At 37.6% G+C, this 16780-nt stretch overlaps 1 protein-coding gene across 1 annotated transcript in view; it reads right to left on the minus strand.

The window, feature by feature from the left end:
* The window catches only part of prdx3 (peroxiredoxin 3), a 254629-nt gene that overhangs the window by 226844 nt on the left and 11005 nt on the right, over window positions 1-16780 (minus strand). The window lies entirely within an intron of this gene.

The raw sequence follows: 16780 nt of genomic DNA on the forward strand, positions 1-16780 counted from the left end.
AGATGCCCGAGCTGCCTTATCTTAATATATAATCAGAATCATGTCTTCTTTAAAATACAGCCTGTGTTTGCATGAAATGAGATGTACTAAAATGGTAGTTTATGGCCTGAATGGAAACATGCGTAACACAAGTAAAGCATTCCTCCAGAGATGTGTATGAAGATATGAACAGTCTAAAATATCAGAGACATGAAATACACCTGAAACAGCGCCAAGGGTCTATAGCAGGATAGATATAATGCTACATGAAATTTGTGAAGGTTCTGGCTGTAATACAGATGGCTCATATATGTGTTAGGGTTGTCAAAAGTATTGAAAATCAGATACAAATCGATACTAAAACTAGATACTCGATATCAGTCAGCAGTATTGATACTGCAAAAATGTATCAACAGACAAAATTTGCGCTGTCTTGAACAGTTTTAATGTCATTTTGAGCCTTATCAGAATGAGTGTAAGAGTATAAGTATAAGATAAAGAAAGTTATCATTTTGTATATGAAAATTACATTCTGTTACCAAAAAGTTTATCTTCTTTGTGGTATCATAATCAGTATTGAATATTTAATAAATTCTTTACTATCGAAATCAATTTTGAAATTTTAGTATCGAGACACTAGTGTGTGTGTTAGTGAGGTGCACTCGGGGGTCCTCTCTCTGTCAAATAGCTAAATCATCCAAACATGGGAAGTGCTTTTGTCTCCTGAGTGGGACATGCAGCCTCAGATAAGGGTCGCACTTGAATGAACACAGACATGCATGTCACCCTCTTGACAAGTGCATCTTAACCAAACACACCTGCCCATGTTGGCTTTATCGTCCTGACACAAGCACAGCATATGTACACAGCAGGCCCGTCCATCAAACAGATTATTGCTCTTATCTAAAGTACATCTCTGAATGAAACGCTCGGGCTTAGTGAAATATTAGGGCACAAAAATGTAAGGCACTGCCCACAGAGTACACAGGGTTCAGCTTTGTGTTTGGCTTTAATGTAGACAATAAAGGGCCTTTCATATTACATTTTATGAGGATCAAATAAGTAGCCAATACTGACCTCTTTATCAATGCTTTATTTTTCTTATTCAATCTCTATAGAGAATCATTTGCAGTTTCACAGTGTAAACCTTTAAGTAATATTTGCGTAATATTTAGTAGAGGAAGAAAAGATATTTTAAAAATGCCATAATATCGCGCTTGTTATTTTGGACATATACAAAATTAGAATATTGAGTGTATTATAATTTTGTTAAGAATATTTAAAAAGCGAAAAAAGCAGATTAGAAATGTTAGTCAAATAAAGGTATAAAGTGATGTATTGTGGCAAAAACTTGCACCATTTATTTATTTATTTCCATTTTATTTTATTGGCATCCATTTCCATTTAAAGAGTCAAAAACTAAATAATCAGACAATTTACATAAATTTGCCTGTTATGTGCCTTGACATTATTGGCATGAACAAAAGGAACAGGAAGAAGATAAAACTTATAAACCCTGCTCCTTTCAATGTCCATTAAGATACTTACAGGCAAATTTTAGCACAATTATGATGAATTAATGGTCATTAGAATACTTCAAAAACATACTGAGATGTTCATTTTTGTCTCACTTCTACTTGAAAGTTATTGAATCTGTACAAACATTGCCTTTTACAGTAATACAAAATGTGTAATTCCACTTTTATACTTAGCCATCTTCAATGTATGCCTAATTTGAAAGCTATAAAGTGTATAGGATTGTGATGTCTGCTTACATTCAAATACATAAAAAATATATTATCATGAGCAGTGTTTGACTACTTCTCCCCAAGAGCCTTTAATCCTCCTATCAGGGCTCACGTTGCTTCAGACACACTTTATTGTCTTGTGCAGTTACGCTCGATAAAACACCATCCAGGCCTTGTACCGCGGGTCATGACTCTTCGCCTTAATTTGCCAATAAGTCAAACACTTCCCTGTATTAGCCTCTGCAGGGACATCACATGGCCGTATCCTGCTCTTTCACCAGATAAAACTTGAAAGACACTGCATTCCTACATCAGCTGTGGCTTTTATTGCCTGCAATGAATACTTAGGTGCCTTTAAAAACACAAAATTATGTCTTAAATCATAGAGTGGTAAAGTACACTGTCTGCTGTAGTACTGGACTGAGGTGGAGGTCATAAACTGTCCAACATGTAGAGGAACCTACTACCCCGAGTGCACATGCTTAGGCGTATTACCTGTAGCCCCTAATAGTCCCCATCCTCTCTATGCACATGGTTCTAGTTTGGGACCATTTCTCCAACACTATATAGGTTGTATTACGTTTATTAAACACTTTAAAAAATCCCTGGCCACAAAATTGTCCATATGTTGTACGGTTTCAGATGACACTGACATCACAACAATCTGGAGACCTGTTGCATTTAATAGGGAATGTAAAAACTGAGATGAAGAGAGTCTGTATTTGGAATGCACAATTTTGTAATTTAATTTGCAATTTATGATTTAATTGTAGGATTTGAAATTTAAACTTTAATCTAAAATAGTGTGCTTATTTTAAATTCACCTTTGAAAGAAAAAGCTGCTAAACCAACAAAAATCACATGCATATTAGAACAGAAGTGCAGTGTAGTCTTTGCAATTTACTCTTTGCAGCCATTCAGATTAGAAAACATTGATTTGATTAACATCTTTCAGTCCAAATCTGTATGACTATTTGCGAGGATATTTTCTGAATGATTTTTATAAGCCAAAAAAAAGTTAAATTGTTTCTTAGTAGTTGGTCGGAGAAGCATGTTTTTTTTAATGCTTTGTCAAGCTGTGTGACTGGATAAAGTTATATGATATTTTTTTTATGCTTCATGTATTAATCTGTGCAAAAATACTTCAAACTTTTTATTCATGTAATTACAAAGCTGGATAAGTATAATGGGATAATAGGCATTGTCATTTTACTGTGGCGTATAGCTGGTTAGTTTCAACATTTGTGGATTTTCCTTATGGACATCAACATACCATAATATAATTGATTCAGGAATACTGTCAGGAATCATCACATCCCAGATTTTTGACAGAACCATTATAATATCTGAATGTATAAAATAGGCATGAGGCGCCGCAGAGGAGTGTACATATTGGTGATGTCAGTGCTAGCCTTAATGCGGTGCAGGTCTACAGCTCTGGACACAAGACTGATTTAAACGGCCTATAGCTTTTAGCCGAGCGAACAGTTAGATCACATGAATTTTAATAAAAAAAGAAGGAGAAGGCAACAAATCACCCCGCTTTGCTCTCAGGAATGTTTTTGTGCGCGGCTTTGAAATATGGGTGCAGATGTGCGACGCAGCCAGCACATAGCAGCTAAAAAGGGCTGCTAAGCTGAGGAGCACGTCAGTCAGGCACTCCCTAAAGGCCCAGATTTCTTCCCGAATCCTTCACAAAGAGTAAGTGAAACGATCAGTGGCTAAATATCCACTTCTTTTGCTATTTTGGTTCGGACAAGAGTTCAAATGCGTCAGTAAATTTTGTGCTGGGTTTTGTTTTCTGGTCTGTTGCTTGTTCACCTGCCTGTGATTCTCAAAGGTCAGTAGGTACGCGTGAAGGAGTAGCAGGTGATGTAGGAAATGTTGGGAGGAAGTTCAAGAAGAGTGTCCATCTTCTGAATGAAACATGTAAACGTAAGCTTGCAATATGGTAATAAAAATGTATGATATGATATTTTGTCGGCATTGTTCTGTTTAATGCAGCTGCAGCTTTATACTCAAACTCAGCCCTCCTATTGGTCAGTTCCACTATACTCAAGTGAGTGACAGGTGGATTTAACCAATCACAGTGACGTATGATGGTTTCATTGATTCATGCATGTTTGAGCAAGCTGACATTGTCCTGCATACAAGGTTGCTGAGAAAATGTCTATTTTCACCTACCCCCTATCTCCACTCACAGCTATGTACTTATTTGCAATTATTCAAAGCATTTTATATGTTTATCCAATATGTATTTAATGGTTGATATATATAAAGGGAAGAAACTGTATTGTCTCTTTGGTTGGTTAAGTTTATTCACATAAGGTGGCTGCAGAAAAAAAGGCAAAATGTGTTTTTTATGAAGCCTGGTTTTAACAGTGTGTGTGTTAACTATGTGATTTTTTGAATTTTTAAATTGCATATTCATTTGATCAGTTTAGCCTCCCACTCTTATACTTTTCATTCTTGCATATTACCAATTTGCTAGTTGGGTAAACTTCCATATAGGCCTGCACAAGTAAAGCACTACGCAATAGTAATGAATATAAATTGCTTCCTCATAACCTGCTAACATAAACATCATTACTAAAGCTCGGGAGTATTTTGTGTCTGTGCAGATAAAAGTGTATTGTTTTCATTGTCCACCCGTGAAATAAGGAGCAGAAACTAAAGACAGATAGAGCTACAGCCAGTCCCCCCTGAAGGCCTTTAAATTAGTGCATTCTTACATGTGCAGTTTAATGTCAGCAGCACACTCCCAGGTCAAGCCCGAGCTGGGGGGGAGAAGAAAGAGGGGAGAGGGGGGGTGCAACAGGTGTCCAGTGCACCCCTTGTCCCGTCCCAAACCTCACATGTGTATGCCCCGCAGTCAGCCCATAAGAACAGGACGAAATAATTCACCCAAACGGTTTTCGGGAGGGACGGAGTTCAGAGAGATGCTAATGACAAGAGCATGCAAGCACACTCAGAGCGGCTGTCAGCTCTGAATGAATTGGAAAAGGCAGGGGAGAGGTTAGGTCATTCCCGGACTCCTTATATCTGGGTGTAATCCCTGACGAAGGATTGCAAATGTCCGGGAGAAATTGGTGGTTTTGTTTAAGCACATGGTACAAGCATTAGCCGCATTGTGCTGTCGTGGCCTGGAGTGGATATGATTTAAAACAGGGTCATAAAACTCTAATGAATGCATGTGTGAATTGTTGTTAGCATAAAACTGCTTTGATGTAAAGTAGGACTTATGTACAAAGCAAACGGGTACGCTGCCTTGTAATATAATGTTGTATAAGTATTCGTATGTTATAATAATAAAAGTCATATAGTTGTTGTTGCTGTAGTAGTAAAAATAATCATTGTGGCACAAGTATGGTGTAGTAGATGATAGCAGTAGACTATACCCTGTAGTAGTAGTAGTAGTAGTAGTAGTAGTAGTAGTAGTAGTGTACCCTGTAACCTCTTTATAGCTGGTCAGAAACCTATATAAGTAGTGTAGGCCCTTGTCATATAAAGAAGTAGCCTAGTATTTGCAGTGGTGGGCTACAGAACAGAAGTAGTTATCACTTTTTCGACATTGCAGCACTGGTAGTAATAGCAGTGACTATTTTTACTAAACTAGTAAAATACCATGTTCACCCTTGGGCAATACGTTTCACTCTCATTTCTTTATCAGATCCAAATCCAAAGCAAAAATTTCACAGAAAAAAATATGTTTGCAATGTACACAATATTTCATACATCAAACATAAGGCACATTTGAATAAAAACACACATGTATCCGCACATAAGACATTATTAACATACTGCAACATTTTACAGCAAAATCACTTAAAGTCATTTGAAGTAATGAATGTAAAACAAGCACTAAATGACTGTACACATTACCATTTAAGATGCTCTCAGCTTGGTGCCATTTGCATAAGATACGTGTTTTTAATTCACTGTATATTGATGTAGACTTGAATAGTGCGTTTTGGGATTGGTTTGTGCATTAAAACATAAAAGTAGTATTACCTTAGCCCATATCCGCAGACAGGGAGCGAGTGGGCTGTGTCATTATGTTCCCCAGTCACAGCGCTGATGCTAGCAGCAGAATCCAAGCAGCTTATTACCACTTTGTACATGGATAAACAACCCACACACTCACTCAGTCTGCACGCGCTCACACCAATTTGCAAATATTAACAATAAATCACTGTTTTTTAACATAGCGAAAACATGTCCTCGAATGCATCTGAATTATGTGAAAATTCAGTCTGTTTCACCATACTTCACCATTGTGGATGTACATGTCAATTGGTGTTCTCACAATGCAGACAAATATAGATACATTTCAATACTAAGAAAAAGGTCACATACTCTATAGTGATGTTGGTGCAGAAGGATGATAAAAAAACACTCTTTGATAATAGAATGTAATTTTCAACCGTGTGGAACAGTGGTTAGGGAATTTATCTACCTACCCAAATGTTGGAGGTTCGATTTCTGCTCAGACCAAGTTCTGTTGTTGTTTCCTTCACTCACTTAACCCTGAATGCAGTTTGTGTGTGCATAATTGGTGGTGGTCGGCTGGATCAATGGTGGAGATTGGCAGCCTTGGCTCTGTCAGTCTATCTAGGGCAGCTGTGGCTAGTAGCTTACCACCACCGAGTGAATGACTATGATTACAGTGCAGCACTTCCAGCATCTCCATAGAGACAAGAAAGTGGCAGACGCTCTACCAGAAAAGTTTAAAATAATACACTTGAGATAGATATTGTGTTCCCTCAACACATCTGAAATATAAAACAGACTGACTCATCTCATGTGGTATTGGAATAATAATGTATAGAATTACTGTCTAAACACTGTCATTTCACTCTGGTTTTATCACATTGACAGCAGCGTGTCAGAAGGTCGAGGCAGATCATGACCTTTGTATGTCTGCTGTTAAAGGCCATGGCACTGATTATACAGATTACACCAGCGGACAACACTAGATTACACCTGGAAATTGGTTATTTTAGTATTTAAACTGCAATGGAGCAATAAGTTCTGTATAACAAGAAACAAAATGTGTCACAATTACATTATTGAGTGAAATTGTTGACATCATATAAAGACACTAAAGACTGGTGGTGACTTTTGTTTTAACTCATGTATTTGATCTGAAAACCAAGAGACACTCTTGCTAACCATTTATTAAGTTATATTTTATCATTTTCTAATATTGTGATTCCAATGGTAATATGTATTAATGTCTTATGTCAATGCATTAATCAAAAACATATCCTCTGAACAAATTGCCCCTTTCCTGTAGTCCCTGTAGTGATGTGTGTGGAGCTTGTCCCCGGTCCCTGGGGTCGTCCGTTCCCCAGGTCAGAGCCTCTTCTCTGGGACACTTCTCAGACTAATCTCCCCGCCAGGGACATGTCCTCCAGATGTTTGGATCATTCTAAACATAGGCCTCAGCTTCCTGTTTGGCACTCCATCTGAACCTCCATCGTGTGCTTTAATAGAAATAGATGCGTTCCCTCGTGTGGGGCGATGACATATTGATAACTGAAGGATGGCTGTCGCACTTCGTCACCGTGACAACAAAGGTCGCGGCCCGTGATGGAGAATGTTAAAGTTTATCACCTCCAAAGGGCACGCAGATGACATTAAGAGAATGTCTGTGATTGGCACTTGCAGCTCATGGTCTTTTGTCATACACACCCACTGTATGTCTGATTAGGAGTCTTAGTATCTTTTATTATGTGTTTTTTGAGTTGTGCAACATAAAAATGCACTGACATTTATTTTGCCTGGCTACAACAAACAGTTCCAGTGTTACTGCTAATCACATTAGTAAGTAATAAGAGTTGATATGTGATAGTTCTGAGGATGGCTCACAGCTAGTAGCCAAAATATGTCAAGGTAAATACATCTCACTAACAATATTGTCTCCATAAAAGAAAACTAATATGACTATCATAGATGGAGATTATGATGAAGTTTAGCAAAGTTATGAGGAAGTAATGGGATTGTTACATTGTTAACATCTCCTCTGAAAATTCTTCATATTATTCAGAACCAATATAGATTTTTATGCTATGGTCAGTGAATCTAAAGCTAACTGCAGTGCATTATTTTTGTATAGATAGTCTACCTGGCAACACCTGTTCACTGTTCCATATCACTACGCCGTGAGCATCACCATAGCAACAGGTAAACAAATTAATTAATATTAGGAAGAACTAGCTGCAACCTAAACAGAAATAACTAATGCTTTGAACATTTATGGACAGCCAAAAGGTTGTCAGATTTAAAAGTGCATTATTTTCAGCTTGTGGGACCATAAATATAACAAAATAATGAGGAGCAGTGCGTTACACTTTTTTAACACACTAGCATGGAGTCTAGAGCACAACGCTGTGCAGCCACGTTACTTCTTACTTACCAATCAATCACAGTGAGCAGTTAAAAAACAAAACATATGTCCCTCATCTGTGCCTAGCCCAAGCATCACAGTCGACGTCCAGGACGGAAACTCAACTTCTTTCCTTTTCCTTGTATACGGTTTGGTGTTGAGAGGTAATTTGTGTAGCGATATTACTGTCTAATTGTAAGCCTGTCATCCATGTTTTCCACAATAAGCTAAGAGAACCTTTATTTATTTCGCAATGGGGAAAATCCAGTTTTGCAATGAACAGTTCAAGAACAGCAAGAGAATAGCACTCAAAAATTACAATAAATAAATATTAAAAAACAGACTTAAATTTAACCCAACACTGTGCAAATAAAATAAAATATAAGGCTACTGCATTATTGTGTACAGCAACTGGCTCTGACTATTATTATGTACAAAACAACACCTTCTCAACCTAATCTTGTTGTATTTTAATCTGAATAGTCTCAATATTAGTCTTTACTGGACTGTTAGCCTGTGTTAGCCTATGTTACCCTGTGTTAGCCTGTGTTAGCCATGTAGCATTTGATGATTTATTTCCATCTCTGACACAGACCCAGTCCTCTCAGTGGATCCCTGCAGAGCTGGTTTAGTGCAGCCGGAGCACTCTAAGCCTCTCCATCTGCCTCTAAATACATTTTCAATTATAAACGTGCCCAAATCTCATTCTAATGCCTCCGAACAGAGACATTCAGACACAAATGTGCTGCTATTTTGCCACAGAAAGGCCAATTTGATGCTCATCAATTGCCCCAGCTGCACCTAAGAGCTGCTAAAGAACATCCATGCAAAGGCGGATTAAATATTTCTGTATTTTGCTAATCATTTGTGCAATGCATAATTATATCAGCCGCTTGTTGAGTGGATTACCGATCATTGATTCTCCCTTAGTGTAAATATAGTGTTGAACCTAACCCGGTAAAGATATTGGGGGTATAAATGGTTTGTATGTGCTTGGCAGGGCTGCACTCCAGTTCATATTTGATGTGAATGGCTAATCCTTGAAACGTGTGGGTGGGACGATTAGCGCGACTGAAAATATGTTTTGCTTTGAAAACTCCAAACACCAAACTATGAATAATTAACAGAGAAAAGCAGCCAGTGTGTCGCTTGTAAACTCAGACACTACGCACTTATGACGAATTGTGTTAAGTGAAAATAAAGTGCACTTTTGTTGCCGGGGTAATTAGCAGTTTTAATGTGGAGAGGCTGACACCAGGGACTCTCTCTTTCTCTCTGGAGACAGAACTGGCGCAGGTTTGACAAAGTGTGTAAACATTAATAGCAATTTTTGTCATTAATATTCAGGGTGTTCTCACCAGCTTAGCAAAAACAAAAACTTTGATTGGACACACTTTAATGCAACATCATGTAACTTCTAGTGTGAAGACAACATTGTAATGTCGGGTTGCAGAGTTCTTATGAGAAATTGCAATGAGCTTTATAGCGGATAGGTGTAGCACGTGGATAAATACTATTACTGTTGCATTTACAAGACCTGCAACTAGGCATGGGACGATATTGAAATATTGTGTTGTGATTAACAATTATGTCACAATAACGATTAAAGTTGCTGACAGTTTTAAAATATTATGGATATGAATAATTACAATGTTAATGTTATGAATACATGTTTAAGCAATTTTTTTTATCCAATTGTACTTTTGTTATCAGTGAAAACAACTACGATCTAGCAGAGAACATTAGGGCAATCGACAGAAATCTGAGGCCCAGGTCAAGAAGCTTCACAATCTTGGGCTAGTTTATAATAGTCTGAAATAATTTAACAGCATTGTTTGTAGAAGCTATAGAAAATATACATATTCTAGTTGTTTAAGTTTGTATGTTTGTATAATTTTTCTGTCATCACCAAATCATATATTTGTATATTCAGACGACAAGCTCACACTGCTACAATCGGTTGACAAAGAACGGTAAGGCAATGCAAGTTTATTTGTATAGCACAATTCATACACAAAGTAATTCAAAGTGCTTTACAGAATAAGAAGGACATTAAAATCACAACACAACAAATGAAAATATAAATAATCATCATAAAGTGAACATTAAAAGAGAAAACCTTTCAGTCGTATTCACAGCTAAACAGAACCGTTTTGAGCCTGGATTTAAACATTGTCAAAGTAGAGGCCTGTCTCACATCTTCAGGTTCTGTTCCAGGTTTTAGCTGCATAAAACAAAAATGCTGATTCTCCATGTTTAGTCCTGACTCTGGGCACCAGCAGGAGGCCGGTCCCTGAAGTCCTCAGAGAGATGTGAGATGGTTCATGTGGCACTGACTTGACTTGTACACAAGCAGAGTATAGTAAAAAAAAAAAAAAATCCAATTTGACTAAATGGATGTACTATTTTAACTTCATTTGTATATTTTGAGTACGACAGACTGGTATTTTTACATGTATAAATACGTGTTTTACTGACAGCGGCCTAATATGACCCACTTTTACGAGCTGGACTAATAATGATGTTTTCTATAGAAATCAAATCCTTTCTGTGGAGTGTTAGTGTGCAGTTCTTATGTAACCGTCCCTTGAATGTTCCCCATTATATTTGACACTTTTGTTTATATTACTGGCGCAGGTCTTTCAGTCACCTCATGTGCCACGGCATAATTAGAATCAGTTATTCAAAACATCTTTGGAAATTCACTCAATTCAGGGACGAGAAGCTTTTAGGACGGGTAAGCAGAGAGGACATTTAGCACAAAAATGGAAGGAAAGAGTTTTTTTTTTTTTTTTTATTGGAAAGAGGAACGCAGCAATTAGCCAGCGGAAAGCTACAAACACTACCCCTGCTGTCACTAAAAAATTAAATCTGTCAGCAATTAGACCGAGCCCTAGAAGCACTTGTATTGGGACAAAGGGTCAAAAGGAACGAGGGTTGGCAATTATTACGGCCAATCGGGCAGCATTATTTATCCAAACAGCAGGTTAGACGCCCAATCGCCCCCTTTGTCACTTGTTGCCTGGTGAAAGGGGTACCACTTAATCCAGGAGTTGGAGAGGGGCGTTTTTGAAGAGCCGTAATCCCAAGCTTGATCTCATTCTCCTGTGTAAAGCGGCCATGTTTGAAGCTCTTTACACAAGGAGAGGAAGGAGGGAGGAGGTAAAGAGGTAGGGAATAGGAGTTAGGGAGTATCAAAGACTAGCGGGTCAAAAGCCCATAGAGAGCACGTCAGAAGAGGTTTCACATGAACAAGGCAAGGGTCGGATACAAGTGGATAGAAATATATAATAGAAGAAATGGAGAGGTTCTCACGTGAGCATTGAGTAAACTAGGTTTTTTTGGGCTCTAATCTGATGGAGAAGATATCCCGCATTGTTAAAACAGAGACGGGTTTATAGGTCTAAATGTGATTGAACTGTTCCTTTTCATGTGGACAATAGCTCTACATGCTCAGCTATTTACTATTGACCCCAAATATAATGAGTTCCTATTGGATGCATTGGTCCACTGCATGTGCATGGTAATTTAAGACTTAAGTTCAGATAGAAAGTGGAAATGCAAAGGTGGACTTGAAAGAAAGACCAAATCTTAAAGAGCTTGGGATCAAACACCAAAAATGTTATATTTGTGGAGCTAAAAAACGTAAAGCATCTTGGAATAACCTGATAAACTGCTGTGTAACTCATATATAATTATCACACTATATGTCTATATGAGCGCTATGGCAAGGCACGTTCATTTGTATAGCACAGTTTGTACACAAAGTAATTCAAAGTGCAGACATTAAAACAAAACAAAACATAAAAAATCATCATAAAATTGACATTAAAATAGAAGAGTCCTGAATAAAAACCTTTCAGTCACAGCTACACAGAACCGTTTTGAGCCTGGATTTAAACATTGTCAAAGTAGAGGCCTGTCTCACATCTTCAGATAAACTGTTCCAGGTTTTAGCTGCATAAAACTGAAACGCTGATTCCCCATGTTCAGTCCTGACTCTGGGCACCAGCAGGAGGCCGGTCCCTGAGGTCCTATGTTTAGTATTTTGTATTTCCTATTGGTTGAAATTTGTTTAAGATGTGGCAACTATCCCAAGCTCGATAATATTTATTTAAATGTTTTTTGTCTAAGGATAAAATGTTGAAAAATCCATATTAACCATTAAAAAGTAAGTATCAATCCACTACTATACAGTATTTGCATTGAGTAAATAAAATAAATGTGTTACGGAACAAAAATGCAAGTACATACATGTATATATCAGCTTTGCAAAGTGTTGACGTGTCCTTGGGCAAGACACTTCACCGACATTCCCTATATGTTAGTGTGGTTGTTGGTGGTCAGAGAAGCTTTTGGCACAGACTGGTAACCACATTCACATTCCATCGTCTGGGTCCAGGGCAGCTGTAGATACAAAAATAGCTTACCATCACTGAGGAATTAATAAACAACTGACTATTGAAAAAAGTAAAGTCAAACTTGTAAAAAGCAGGATAAGTCTGAAGAAGAATAATAATATCATGGACATTACAACATTAAAGACATACCCACTGCTAACGAGTCATCACTTATACTCAAAACTTACTAAAATAATTAATCACATCTTTAATTTACATTTTAATTGGACCTCTGGATGCATGAGACTCGTTTCATTTCTCTGAGTGTTTGAGGAACAAGTCTGTGTCAGCACTAGAGTTATCACCGCGTAAGATACGGTTCTGGGGGGTTCATGATTCGCAATGCTATAGCTCACTACATTTGTTTAACTCAATTACAATGAACAGAAAGCCCTAACATGCAGAAATGATACTGTTTAATCCGTAATTATTAACTTCTAATAAAACTTTATGTTGACTTCTGGCTAAATGTTTCAAACTCATTTTAATTTCGCACAAAGCACCAGCCGTTAAAGCAGCCTGTACCTGTTTGATATTTACACAATTACCTGCTTGAATAGACCCGACCTTTTAATAAACACAATCATTACAATGCCGTATTAATTTAGTTTCACGCTGCTTCAAAAACGCTTATCAGGAAGCTGTCAAAAACTTTCTTCAGAATGAAAAATTGAAAGACAAAAGTAGAATAGCTATTAAATAATTAATGAGAAGACATTTAGAATCCTTGGGCATTGGTTTGTTATGGTGTGTGGCGCTATATACATTTTTATATAGCGCTTTTCCACTTTTTAGGCACACAAAGCGCTTTACATCAAGGAACTACTCACCCATTCACGCACAATTAAGTATCTTGCCCAAATTGCATCTCCAAACTGGGTCAGCGTATCTGTCTAAACCAAGATTCGAACCGTCAACCTTCAGATCTGTGGACAAACCCTCTACCAACTGAGCCACTGTCGCCCCCATGCTTTTTTTCTGTTCGGATTTACCGCTTATGAAATCCATCTTAAGATCGTTTTGGGTCTGAATCATGTGCAGAGCCACAGATGGAGCGCAGTTATTGCTTTTGGGTTCAGATTAGACAAAGACGCGTCATACTGGGGACACGGTCTGGCTTGGGGTGAAATGGCCTGTTTAATTCAATGGGAAACATCACTTTTTCCCTCTTTTAAAATGTTTCCTGGCAGATTATTAAGAGTATTTTAAGCACGACCAATTCAAGACGAGCTGCATTTAAGTCGTAACCGATGTTGTTAGCGTTGTGTTATCCCGAGGTGGTTATTCTGGGGAAGTAAGTCTTCAAGTTCTGTTGAAGTTAAAATATTGCAAGTGGAGCTAGAATCATAAACAGTTGTGGAAAGTAATGATGTACAAAAGTAAAAGTGCTGTAATGTTTTTAGGTATTTGTACTTTTTTTTACAGTGGATACTTTTTATTTTTACTTCACTATATTTGAGAGCATGTAGCTGTACTTTCTACTCCACTATTATTGAACTGGACTAAAAAATAAACTTACTTTTCATTTCTTTTCTATTGACATATTCAATATACAAATAAAAACAGGTAGAAATATTAAGAAATCGATTTAATTGTTTCTGTAAAGTCTAATGTTTTGGTTTTTTTAATGGGCACTTCAATACTTTTATTTAAGTAGATTTTTTTCATGTAATACTTTGACTTGATATATTATGTTGTTCCTGTATCTGTACTTTTACTGTAAGTTACTGTACTTTTTACAGTATAACTCCTAAAGTCCATGTTTGCTCTTGTACTTGTGGGACAGTTGGTGACAGAGCAGCTCTTCTCCATTTAAATGCTACGGATTTCCCCCTTTTGCTATGGGCTTTTTTAATAATTTATTATCAAATTTAACTTTTAGTCCAGATGAAGATTTTTTTGACCATGCACAAGACATTTGGGAATGACTTTACGAACATGTTTAGATGAGGTTTATGTTACAAGAGCATTCTGGCTTGTTCCTGACACATACACATGCTTTAGACGTCGCACGTGAACAGCTCATTTGTTCTCATTGTTTGCGACGATTTTAAATATATACAAATCCCTTTCTGTCATGTATCTGTGCTCTGCGCCCGGAACGTCAGGACAAGCTTGGACTTCAGATCTCAACCACTGACGGAGAGTGATTTCCCAAAATTTCTGTGGCTGCAATCAATCGTACGCAATGTTAAAAGAATAATATGTTTGTAGACTTCATTATGAGATTGTGATACATATCTTTAGTCAGTCTTTACTAACTCATCAGATTTTTTTATTTATACAGGGAGAGCTCAAGGTACTACTACTTTTCGTGTACAAAACAAGTACAAAACAACACAAATAACTACATAGATCCGGGTCTGTTTATTACCAGATTATTAAAATGCATTAGTGGCACCAGTGTGATAAAAATTAGGACTGTTACCATAGCGATTGACAATCCAAAACAAAATATTATATGAATTAGTTAGATAAAACCTATGAATACTACTACCACTACTAATTTGTTGTACTTTTAAAACATCTGGCACTACTTGCTACTACAGTATCCGCAAATGCAATCCAAACAGGTATTTTTTTACTACTTTACTGCAACTATTTCTACTACTACAACAAATACTAAACACTTTTCATTTCATAATCGCGTCTTATTTGGAAGCTTTGGTCTAAAAAACAGCGATCCTGAGAAACACACATGACATGAGTGGAGTTGTTGGGTTTTTTGAAAATGCTTTTACAGCTTAAACAAATTTAATAAGACAGATTTGATTGGCAGGTCAGCGCTCTCCTACAATGTCGTCTTTTAGCCCGCTGCATTCCTCCTCAACAGCTGTGCTCCCTCTCTCCTTCTCTCTCCCTCTCCCTGCATATGAATGAGCACTCGCATGACCACAAATAATAATATGCATTTTCAAAGACACTATCCTTCGCTTTGACTTGACCAAACGTCCAGTTATGTTCTCTTCTTCTAATAGTTTCAATGATTAGCAAGATTTTAACAGGTCTAAACCAGGACTAAACTAAGTCAAACAGGACTAAACCAGGACTAAACAAGGACTAAACAGGACTAAACTAGGTCAAACAGGACTAAACCAGGACTACACTAGGTCAAACAGGACTAAACCAGGAATAAACTAGGACTTAACAGGACTAAACCAGGACTAAACAAGGACTAAACAGGACTAAACTAGGTCAAACAGGACTAAACCAGGACTAAATTGGGACAAACAAGACTAAACCAGGACTAAATGTGACTAAACCAGGAATAAACTAGGACTACACCAGGACTAAACAGGACTAAATGGGACTAAAACAGGACTAAACAGGACTAAACCAGGACTAAACTAGGACTAAACTAGGACTAAACAGGACTAAACTAGAACAAAACATGACTAAACCAGGACTAAACTAGGTCAAACAGGACTAAACTAGAACAAAACATGCCTAAACCATGACTAAACCAGGATGAAACAGTACTAAATGGGACTAAACTGGGACTAAAGCAGGACTAAACAGGATCGGACCAGGACTAAACCAGGACTAAACAGGAATAAACCAGGACTAAACTGGACTAAGGCAGGACTAAACAAGGACTAAACCAGGACTATACCAAGACTAAACAGGACTAAACCAGATCTAAAACAGGACTAAACCAGGACTAAATGTGACTAAACCAGGAATAAACTAGGACTAAACCAGGACTAAACAGGACTAAATGGGACTAAAACAGTACTAAACAGGACTAAACCAGGACTAAACTAGGACTAAACAGGACTAAACTAGAACAAAACATGACTAAACCAGGACTAAACCAGGATGAAACAGTACTAAATGGGACTAAACTGGGACTAAAGCAGGACTAAACAGGATCGGACCAGGACTAAACCAGGACTAAACAGTAATAAACCAGGACTAAACTGGACTAAGGCAGGACTAAACAAGGACTAAACCAGGACTATACCAAGACTAAACAGGACTAAACCAGATCTAAAACAGGACTAAACCAGGAATAAACTGGGATCAGACCAGGGCTAAACCGGGACCAGACCAGGACTAAACCAAGTGTGAACACAGCTTACATTAGAACATCTCCTCGGCTTTAAACAGGTGCGCTCATGAAAACAATAGCCCTGATTACTTGAATAACAAAGGAACCAATGACGAAGCTAAGAGTCCATTAAGCATTTCACAGGTGATTAGAAGGAGCCGGAGTGGTGCTGATTGGCGGAAATGTCCCCCAGATGCTTTAAAGACTGCACTGT

Source organism: Periophthalmus magnuspinnatus, chromosome 15 (assembly GCF_009829125.3).
Source record: "Periophthalmus magnuspinnatus isolate fPerMag1 chromosome 15, fPerMag1.2.pri, whole genome shotgun sequence".
Taxonomy (NCBI): Eukaryota; Metazoa; Chordata; class Actinopteri; order Gobiiformes; family Gobiidae; genus Periophthalmus; species Periophthalmus magnuspinnatus.